Source organism: Delphinus delphis, chromosome 20 (assembly GCF_949987515.2).
Source record: "Delphinus delphis chromosome 20, mDelDel1.2, whole genome shotgun sequence".
Taxonomy (NCBI): Eukaryota; Metazoa; Chordata; class Mammalia; order Artiodactyla; family Delphinidae; genus Delphinus; species Delphinus delphis.
In genome coordinates, this window is record NC_082702.1 from 29,803,075 (window position 1) to 29,813,780 (window position 10,706).

Below are 10,706 nucleotides of genomic sequence, written 5' to 3' on the forward strand. Positions count from 1 at the left end.
AAAATACTTTCTGAATCGAACTATTTCATTCTCTTCAAGTATCAAATACCTATCAGGTAATATTTTTTTCCCAGCATAGAAAAATATTCAGCAAATTCAACCATGTTTATTGCTTCCCTCTCATCCTTTAAATTTCTCTAAATTAACTTACCTTCCCTTTTGGTTACCACCTTTCAATTCTGTTTCAACTTTAACAGTATATATGCATGAATGGTCAATAAAAGTAGTCAAAAGATTTTATCTGTGTTGGTATAATATTTCATGTTTTTTCAAAGAAGAAATGTTGAAATTCATGGCTGAAGCACATGTGATGATGGAATTTCCTCTTCTTAAGACACTTTAAAGAATTTTTGAAGGATGATCTTTTAATAGATTGCAAGTGGATAAAACCTGTCCCATTGCTCTCCAGGTAGTTGGCCTCTGGGGCTTCTAGTCCTGACTTGTACACTGCTCAGTAGAGTACTATTTATATAAGAGGGTTGGAGAGTTGTATGCCTGTTCGGTTATTTGTTCATTAGCTGATTCATTCATTCATTCATTCAACAAATATTCAGTGAGCCCCTCTGTGATAGGCCCATAGTGGGTCGAGGAAATTAATAGTAAATAAATCATAGCCATCCTTTGAATTCACAGATTAGTAGAGAAAACAGAAACCTCAGTGGATAAATCATCATAGAATAAGGACTACAGAGAGGTAACAAGGAATTCTGAGAACTTTTTATGTTTCTGATTAATGGTAGTGTTCATTTCTTTTATCCATAGTTGAAACATCTATTTCCAGAGAATTCTAGTTCAAGGAAGTAAGCTTCTCAACTCTATTCAACTGCATTCTGTCATGCAGGAGGTACGTCTTAACCTCCCAAGGACTTCTGAACTGTGTCAGCTACATAACTGTCGGTAGGATGGGCTATGGTTAGAAATGACATGAATAATAGGCATAGCCAACTGCTCTGCACTTACTTTGGGCCAGGCACTTTTCAAAGCACTTTAACTCATTGCACCCTTAAAACCACCCTGTGAGGTAGATCCTATTGTAATCCCTGTTCAAAAATGATGAATCTGAGACACAGAGAAGGTGAATAACGCCTCCGAGCACACATAAAGGGTTAAGCATATACTTTTATTTACTCAGTGAAATATAAACTTGAGAGGGTCTCTGAATTAACTCCCTGCCATTGGTTCCTTCTCTTTCATAAAAATAATGAGCAAAATTTAAAAGCAAACAAACAAAAAATCAAAATAATCATGCCTCCTGAGTTTCAGGGTTCTAAGTTAATAGAAATGTTCTGTTTTCTCAAAAATTGAACTTTTTATCTTCTATGAATACTCTCATTTAGGCCTAAAATATACAGCCTGTATGATTTTTAAAAAGCAGCAACTTGAAATCTAATAGATAAAAATTTATATTTATAAAAAACATATAAATTATATAAAAGTAATAATCTAATCTTTCTTGCAATGAGACAAACTAAATTTGAAAAAAAATCAGTGAAGTTCAGGGCCCTAAATTCATTTAAGAAATATGCACATAAAATAACTGCAAAATCACAGGTTATTCAAGAAAAACCAAAAGAACAAGGCCTTCCCTTGCTTGTCAAAGATACAAGAAGAAAGATTTATTGAATGCTAGTGAAATAAAGATTTGAGCATTCATTCTGCCTGAGGGACTGTATCTTAGTTTTCATGCCTAAAATCCTCACAACCGAGACAATCCTTTGATTAAAACATTGTCTGTAGGAAGCCCCTGCACTCTATGGGTTACCTAAGAGGAGAGGAAGCTCATTATAACATATTAGCATCTTGTGATAAATTATAACAGCTTAATTTGTCAAAGTAGCCAACTACAACCTTGGAAAGCATTCAGCAGAGATAATAAAAGAATAGGACTAAGGAAATGTGAAATTTAATTAATGATGAATCATTATGGCTTTTCATGGATTTTTGACCATACTATTTCTTACTGATTTGTGAGAGCTCTTTGTATATGTTAGTGAAAATCTGCTGTTTTTTTCCCCTTAGCATTCCTTCTCCCTTATTCTGATAACAGAATCTCTCTGTATTATGAAAAATTCATCCCAAGTAGTGTGTTTTGCACTGACCTACCCCTTTCCCTGCCACAAGGGTAGCACATGATCCATGCCTGGGCAGAATCATCAGTGGGTAACACACTAGAAGCCCAGAACAAAAGAGAAACAGGAGCAAAAGAGAAAGAAACCTTCCTTCAGCTACAGGGGTTATTCAGTGATGGACCTGTGACCCAAACTGGGTTAGAATCCTTCCAAAAGCTTCTGTGCTGGAGCGATCAGAGAAGCAGCACTCTTTCCTGGAGGAGTGTTAGGTTGGTAGGATAGGAGAGACCGGGCTACAGGCAACCAACATGGCTTCCTTATGATGGAAGCTTCAGGCCTCTCCATCCCTGGGCTCTCCAGTTACAGAAACTAGCAAATCCCCGTGCATGTTTCAGCAAGTTTGAGCAGGACTCTTCAGTTGAAAGCAACCATAAAAAAGCACATATTGAAGGTATTAACGTTTGGTCTGTCACATAAGCAGTAAGTGTTTTCTCCAATTGTTTGTTTTTTAATTTTGTTTAAGGAGGTTTCTGTCATATGGAAGTTTTTTGTTTTTAAGGAGTCAATCCTTTTCCTCTTTAGTGTCTGGCTTTGATGATATACTTCAAACATCCTCCTTAAACTCCTTCTCTAACCAAAATTAACAAATGTAATAGTTATCTATTGTTTTCCTTGTACTTTTCTGGTTTTGTCTTTACATTTAACCTTTAATCCATCGTGAATTTGTGGTATGGTAAGGTGTGTAATAGGTAGTCATTTTTATTTGCACATAAACATCAGTTATCCTAACGTTATTTGGTAAACAATCCAATCTTTTTCTCGTTATTGCAACGCTGCCTTTACTTTGTCCCAATCCATACTCATGCTTTGGTTTTTGTCTTGGCTCTCTATTATCTTCCATCAAGGTACCCCTCTTCCTGTACTAGTTCTGCACCAATGTTAATTAGTGGATTCTTGGGGAACTCCCTGGTGGTTCAGTGGTTAGGGCTCTGCGCTTCCACTGCAGGGGACACGGGTTTGATCCCTGGTCGGGGAACTAATATCCTGCATGCCACACAGCGCGGCCAAAAAAACAGGATTCTTATACCTGGCAGAAGAAAGTTCACTCTTCTTGCTATTCTTACACATTTAATTCCATATTAGTTTTGAATCATTTTTTTTAAATATCATAAAAACCTTGCTGCGGTTTGCTTGGGACTGTACATGTGCATGAATTGAGAAAAGCAGTATCTTTATTATTTTGAGTCCATCCATGCAAAGATGAGAGGCACTCTTGAATTATTAAAGTGATTTTCATGTCCATCAGTAGAGTTTAATAACTTTGCTTATATTGGTCTTGGGCATTTCCTATTTTTGTTAATTTTAAAAATGGTATTGTTTTAACCATTATATTTTAAAAATAGTGTTTAATATTATGTAGGAAAGCTATTGGCTTTACCATTAGGATGGTAAACCCTCTTGGTTCCAACAATTCTCATTATTTCTTGGGTTTTTCAGGTGGACAATTCCAATAACTGTAAATAACAATATTTGGGGCCACCTCCTTTCTAATACAGAAACCTTATTTTTTTTATTTTCACTAATTATTTTGGTGAACACTTGCAGAATCTTGTTAAAACATTTCACCCATAACGGGACATGATGGTCTTGTTTCCAACTGTAATGATAGATTCTAGAGGGTTTCAATACTAAGATATTGATTTACTGGTTTGAGATTTATATATATGATAAAATTGTCATACCTAGGTTAAAGAAGTATTCTATTCCAATTTAACTAAGTCTTTTTTCTTTTTTGCCTTTAATTTGTTTATCATTGAGGCAAAAATCTACATGTAAATGCACAGATCTTACTTTTTATAGTTTGATAAGTTTTGAAAAATTTGCATACAGACATTTCTATTAGCCATTTCTAACTCACACTTCTAAAGAAATACAGAACATTTCCATCCTCCCAGAAAGTTCCTTCCTATTTTCCTTTTGATCGCCATCCACACCCTGATTTCAAGGCAACCAGTGCTCAAATTTCTGTCACTATAGTTTTTTTCATTGAGATATAATTCATATACTATAAAATTAATCCTTTTAAAGTATACAGTTCAATGATATATTCACAAAGTTGTACTATCATTACCACTATCTAATTTTAGAATATTTTCATCACCCCCAAAAGACACTACATACCTATCAGCAGTCACTCCCCACTGCCCCTTCCTGCCAGCCCCTGGCAACTACTGAACTACTTTCTGTCTGTATGGATTTGCCAGTTCTAGTGCTTTCATATAAATGGAGTCATACAACACATGGCGTTTTGTGTCTGGCTTTCAGTTACCGTAACGTTTTTAAGGTTTGCCTGCATTGTGGCATGTATCAGTACTTTCTTTTTATTGCTAAGTAATATTTTATTGTATGGATATACCACAGTTTGTTTACCCACTCATCAATTGGTGGGTATTTGGGTGGTTCCCACTTTTTTTCTACTATGAATAATTCTGCTGTGAGCACTCGTGTACGAGATTTTTTTGTAAACCTATGTTTTCAATTCTCCTATGTATCTTGGAATATAGGTTAGTTTTGCCTGTTATAAAACTTGATACAAGTGGAATCGTGGTTCTCGTGTCTGACTTCTTTTTGCCCAGCATAATGTTTTTGAGATTCATTCATGTAGGTTGTTTCTTTTTGTGCTGTGTAGTATTTTATTCTATGAATATACCACAGTTTGTTGATCCAGTCTCCCAAGGATGGACTTTTGATCTGTTTTCAGTTTGGGGCTATTATGAATAAAGCTGTTATGAACACTCTTATACATATCTTTTTATGAACTTATGTTTCAGTTTCTTTAAGTATGTAGCTAGGCGTTGAATTACTAGATCATAGAGTAAAGGTATGTTTAGCTTATAAAAAATTTCAGTGTCTTCCAAGTGGTTATACCATTTTAAATTCCTACCAGAGATAGATTCAAATTCTGATCACTCCACATTCTCATTAACATTTGGTATGGTCAGCATTTTAAAATTTTATCTATTTTGTGGGTGTGAAGTAGTATACCATTATGGTTTTAATTAATATTTTTCTGATGACTAATGAATTTTTGGTGTGCTTTTTAATTACTGGTATCTGTTCTATTGTAATTGCCTGTTCAGGTCTTTTGCAAATTTAAGAAATTGTGTTGTCCTTTTAGTAATGAGTTATAAAAGATTCAAGTCCTCGATACTAGATACAAGTTCTTTGCCACATATATTTTCTGTGAATATTTTCTCCCAGTCTGTAGCTTGTCTATTCCTGTACTTAATGATACGATTTGATAAGCAGAAATTTTTAATTTTGATGAAATCTGATTTTTGTAAATATTATGGTTATTTCTACCAGTGTTCTTTCTAGGAAGTCTTTATTTACTTCACGGTCATAAAAATTTTCTCCTATGTTTTCTTCTAGGAACTTTATAGTTTTGGTTCTTACAATTAGGTCTATTACCCATCCCAAATGAACTTTTTTATACGGACTGAAGTAAGGGTCAAGGTTCATTTTTTTTCCATCTGGGTATTCAGTTCCTCCAGCATCACTTGTTGAAGGTTTTTCTTTATTGAATTCTTTCAATGCCATTGTCAAAAATCAATTTATTGTGATAATACAGGCTTATTTCTGGAATCTCTATTGTGTCTCATTGACCAGACTATTCTTACACTATTCTTACACTAATAACATACTATATTGATTTTTCTAAATTAAATATAGTTGATGTACAATGTTTCGTTAGATTCAGGTATACTACGTAATGATTTGACATTTGCTTATATTATGAAATGATCATGATCAGTCCCATAGAAAGTTACCACAATATTATTGACCATATTTCTAATAATGTATACTACATCCCTGTGGCTTATTACATAAACGGAATTTTACACCTCTTAATCCTCTTTATCTATTTCATTCACTCCTCCTACCCTCCCTCCCTTATGGCAACCACCCATTTGTTTTCTGTATCTATGAGTCTGTTTTCATTTTGTTTTGTTCCTTGATTTTGTTTTTTAGAATGCCATACGTAAGTGAGATCATGCGGTATTTGTCTCTCTCTGTCTGACTTACTTCACTTAGCATAATACCCTCTAGATCCATCCATGTTGTTGCAAATGACAAGATTTCATTTTTTATGAACGATAAACATATATACTACATCTTCTTTATTCGTTCATCTACTGACAGACAATTAAGTTGCTTTTGTATCTCGGCTATAATGCTGCAATGAACACTGGAGTGCGTATATCTTTTTGAATTAATGTTTTTCTTTTCTTCTGGTAAACACCCAGAACTGAAACTGCTGGATCATATGGCAGCTCTATTTTTAACTTTTTGAGGCACCTCCATAATGTTTTCCAAAGCGGCTGCACCAATGAACGGTCCAAACAACAGTGTGCAGGGATTCCCTTTTTCCCACATTCTCTCCAACACATGTTATTTGTTGTCTTTTTGATAATAACCACTCTGAAAGGTTTGAGGTGGTATCTCGTGGTTTTGATTTGCCTTTCCCTGATGATTAGTGATGCTGAGCACCATTTCATGTACCTGTTGGCCATCTGTATGCCTTCTTTGGAAAAAATGTCTATTCAGGTGCTCTTTCCTATTTTGTAATCCAGTTGTTTTTTTTTTTTTAATGTTGAGTTGTATGAATGCTTTGTATATTTTGGATATTAACCCCTTATTAGATATATTGTTTGCAAATATCTACTCTCATTTGGTAGGCTGCCTTTTTGTTTTGTTGATAGTTTCCTTCACTGTGCAATGCTTTTTAGTTTGATATAGCCCCATTTGCTTATTTTTGCTTTTGCTTCCCTTGCCTGAGAAGACATAGGCAAAAAGTATATATGTATTGCTAAGACTGATTCTAAGAGTGTACTGTCTATGTTTTCTTCTAGGAGTTTTATGGTTTCAGGTCTTATATTAAAGTCTTTAAGCATTTTGAGGTGTCTTTGTCTTTGTTTTTTGGTATATGGTGTGATAAGGTAGACCAGTTTGATTTTTTTTTGCATGTAGCTGGCCAGGTTTCCCAATTGAAGAGGCTGTCTTTTCTCCATTGTATATTCTTGCCTCCTTTGTTGTAAATTAATCAGCCATATAAATGTGGGTTCATTTCTGGGTTCTCTATTCTGTTTCATTGATCTATATGTCTGATTTTGTGCCAGTACCATACTGTTTTGATTACTGTACCTTTGTAGCATAAGGAATAAGGAAGTGTGATGCCTCCAGCTTTGTTCTTTGTTCTTCTTTCTCAAGATTGTTTTGGCTACTCAGGGTCTTTTCTGTTTCCATACAAATTTTAGAATTATTTATTCTAGTTCTGTGAAAAATTCCATTGGTATTTTGATAGGGATTGCATTGAATCTGTACATTGCCTTGGGTAGTATGGTCATTTTAACAACATTAATTCTTTCAGTCCATAAGCACAAAATATCTTTCCAATTGCTTATATTGTCTTCAATTTCTTTCATCAATGTCATAACTTCTGAGTTACCTCCTTGGTTAGATTTATTCCTAAGTATTTTATTCTCTTTGATGCAACTGTGAATGTTTTCTTAATTTCTCTTTCTGATAGTTTTTTCTTAGTATATGGAAATGCAACAGATTTCTGTATATTAATTTTGTATCCTGAACATTTACTGAGTTTATTTATTAGTTCTAATAGTTTTTTGGTGGTGTCTTTAGGATTTTCCATATAGGTGACCTTTGAACAATATGAGTTTGAGCTGCACAAATCCACTGATATGTATATTTTTTCAATAAACGTACAAAAATATACGTGCAAGAGTTGTATTGAAGTGGATAGCGTATTCTTACACAGGCATAGGTGAGTGACATTCCATATAGAATTAATAATGTGCTAGTTTTCTTACTGTTTTATATCTTCGTTTTCAAAGGATTACCTTACTGTACAGTGTGCTTCTCTCTCTCTCATAATTGGAGAAACTGCATATCAGCCTCTCATCACAGGTAAGTGGTTTTCTAAATAATGTAACAGTGTTTCCAGTACTGTATTATGAATATGACTGTAATATTGTGTGTCATAAAGAAAATTTATAACAATTCATTCATTAGCCTATACGCTAGGCTACCATGAAGCAATTGTATCAGTTACACTAGGCTAACATAAAGCAATCATATTGCTGCTTCTTTGTTATCAATGCATGAATCGTTATACTTGTAAAGAAATATGAATTTCTTTTTCACATTATCTTTTCATTTTTGCTGTCTGCTATTAGTAATATGTATAATATCTACTGTGCTTTGTATCATATAAGCCAATATTGATGTAGGTGCTGACAGATAGACAATTCATCTTGTAAATGGATGACATAAACTTAACAGTATTGAAAATATATAGTACAATACTGTAAATGTATTTTCTCTTCGTTAATTTTCTTAATAACATTTTCCTTTCTCTGGCTCACTTAATTGTAAGAATACAGTATATAGTACATATAACATACAAAATATGTGTTAATTGACTGTGTTATTAGTAAGGCTTCCAGTCATAAGTAGGCTATTGATAGTTACGTTTTTGGAGAGTCAAAAGTCATACACAGATTTTCAGCCATGCAGGGGGTCGGCTCCCCTAGCCCTTGTGTTGTTCAAGGGTCAACTATGTATAGTATCATGTCATCTGCCAATGGTGGTAATTTTACAGCCTTCTATCCAATTTGGATTCCTTTGATTTCTTGTCTGATTGCTGTGGCAATCCACATTTGCTCTGATACCTCACTTTTGCAGCATATGAAGTTCTGACTTTTCACCAAGGCAAAAACTACCTGTACTATTTTTCTTTTTGACCCTACTCTTCCCTAACCCCTGGATTCATGTGTTCCTAAGTCTACCCAGGCCTCAGCACAACAAACTTCTTAGGTCTACTTGGAATTTTAGTTAAACACCTATTTTATCCTGTATTTCTTGAGATTATATACAGAGAAAAGAAAAGGAAAGTGATATTTAGTGAGTAGAGTGACAGCAAAATTATTAAAACAGATGATTTGATTTTTAATTTCAAGTTTAACATACACACATATAATCATTGGTCAAAAAACTGAAACAGGTGATGTAATAATGACAGGGTATAGAAAAAGGTACAATGATGATTTTTTTAATGTAAGTATGGTAAAGTTAATGCTACAGAGTCTGGTGAAAGCCCCCCTACAGTCTTACCACCTCAGTGTAAAGTCTTCTGAAATCAGCTTTCTTACCTTTGTCTCATTTCATTTTTTCTTCCCTTCTCAGAAATATTAAATTTTTGGTCAGTTTGCCCAAGATGGCCTCTTAGCTTTGTGATAAATATTGTCAACTCATGTGACACTTAATTGCATTGTTACAAATTTTGTAATCTCTACGTACTCTCTGATCTTACCTGTAATGGGGTTCTTCGTAGACCTAAGTTTTAAATTTTCAAAGTTGGAAACCCATCATTGAGAGTCACAAATGTTGCTGAACTCTAGGGTAGGATTTGGAATTGGTGTTGGAAAAGAACTTTCCTTTTCTTCAGGGAGGTCCAATTTAAAGGTGTTTTAGTCAACAGCGTTTATAGGACATATACCTACCCATTGTTCTTGTCTAAAGTCCTGAATTCACAGAGTAACCAAAATTCAGACACTTCACCTCAAGGGGCTGAGTGCTCTTCTTGGTAACATCTGTGGTGTGTTTGAACAGAACTGTGCTGCTTAGGGGTTATAAACCTCTTTTCTCATGATGCGCCAGAGATGTGTCTGTGTTCTAAACTAAACATTTCTCACAAGAGATTCCAAATTATGGGGATGACCCAACCTCCCATTCATCTATCAGGCCAAGAGATTGTGACAAGAAACTGCATGGGTTTGATACAGAACAACCCATGTTAGACTCTTGGGGTCCCATACATGATGTCATTTAAGACCAAATGACTTTGAATCTGGGAACAGTCTTGTGGACTTCTGGGTTTGTCTTGTCCAGGCCATGAGGATTTAATGACATGCTAATGGAGGAGCACAGGTCTTTCCCAGCAAGGTAAGAGGTCTTCCTGTTAGTAATGAGGCTGGGCAGGGAAGGAGGCTGGTCTTAAACTAGAGGAAAGAGGTCTTCCTCTCTCTGAGGCCAAGAAAAGTTGGGTCTGGGATCTAAGGAAAAAGCATCCTTGGAGGTGACAGGGATGGGAAGAACCAGCTTAGCCAAGTGGAGCTAGACCAATAGCCAAGAGGAAGCCCTAAGTGAGGTAAGTCAGGGCTGTGGGTTCAAGATGAGACATCTGTAGGGTGAACAACTTGTCCAGGTTTGCCCAGGACTGACACAGTTTTCAAACTAAAATTTCCCAAGAACTCCTTTAGCTCTGGGCAAATTAGGATGCTTGGTCGACCTAGGTATTCGTCGAGGGTTCCCCTTCATGTTGTACTACCGATGCCCCCAAGACTTCAGTAAAAACTGGTTGGAAGTCCCAGCTCTCTCCTAGCTGTGCTCTGGGGAATAAAGACAGGGGCACGCACCAACGTGTGAAGAGAGAGCTGTGACCACCTGCCCCAAAAATGACACCCCAAATGCGGTGAGAAGCAGTCTGCTGAGACGTTGAGTATTAACCAGGACTGGTTAGAGGAACACATAAGTGGTCTTCACAGGTCCCAAGAGAAA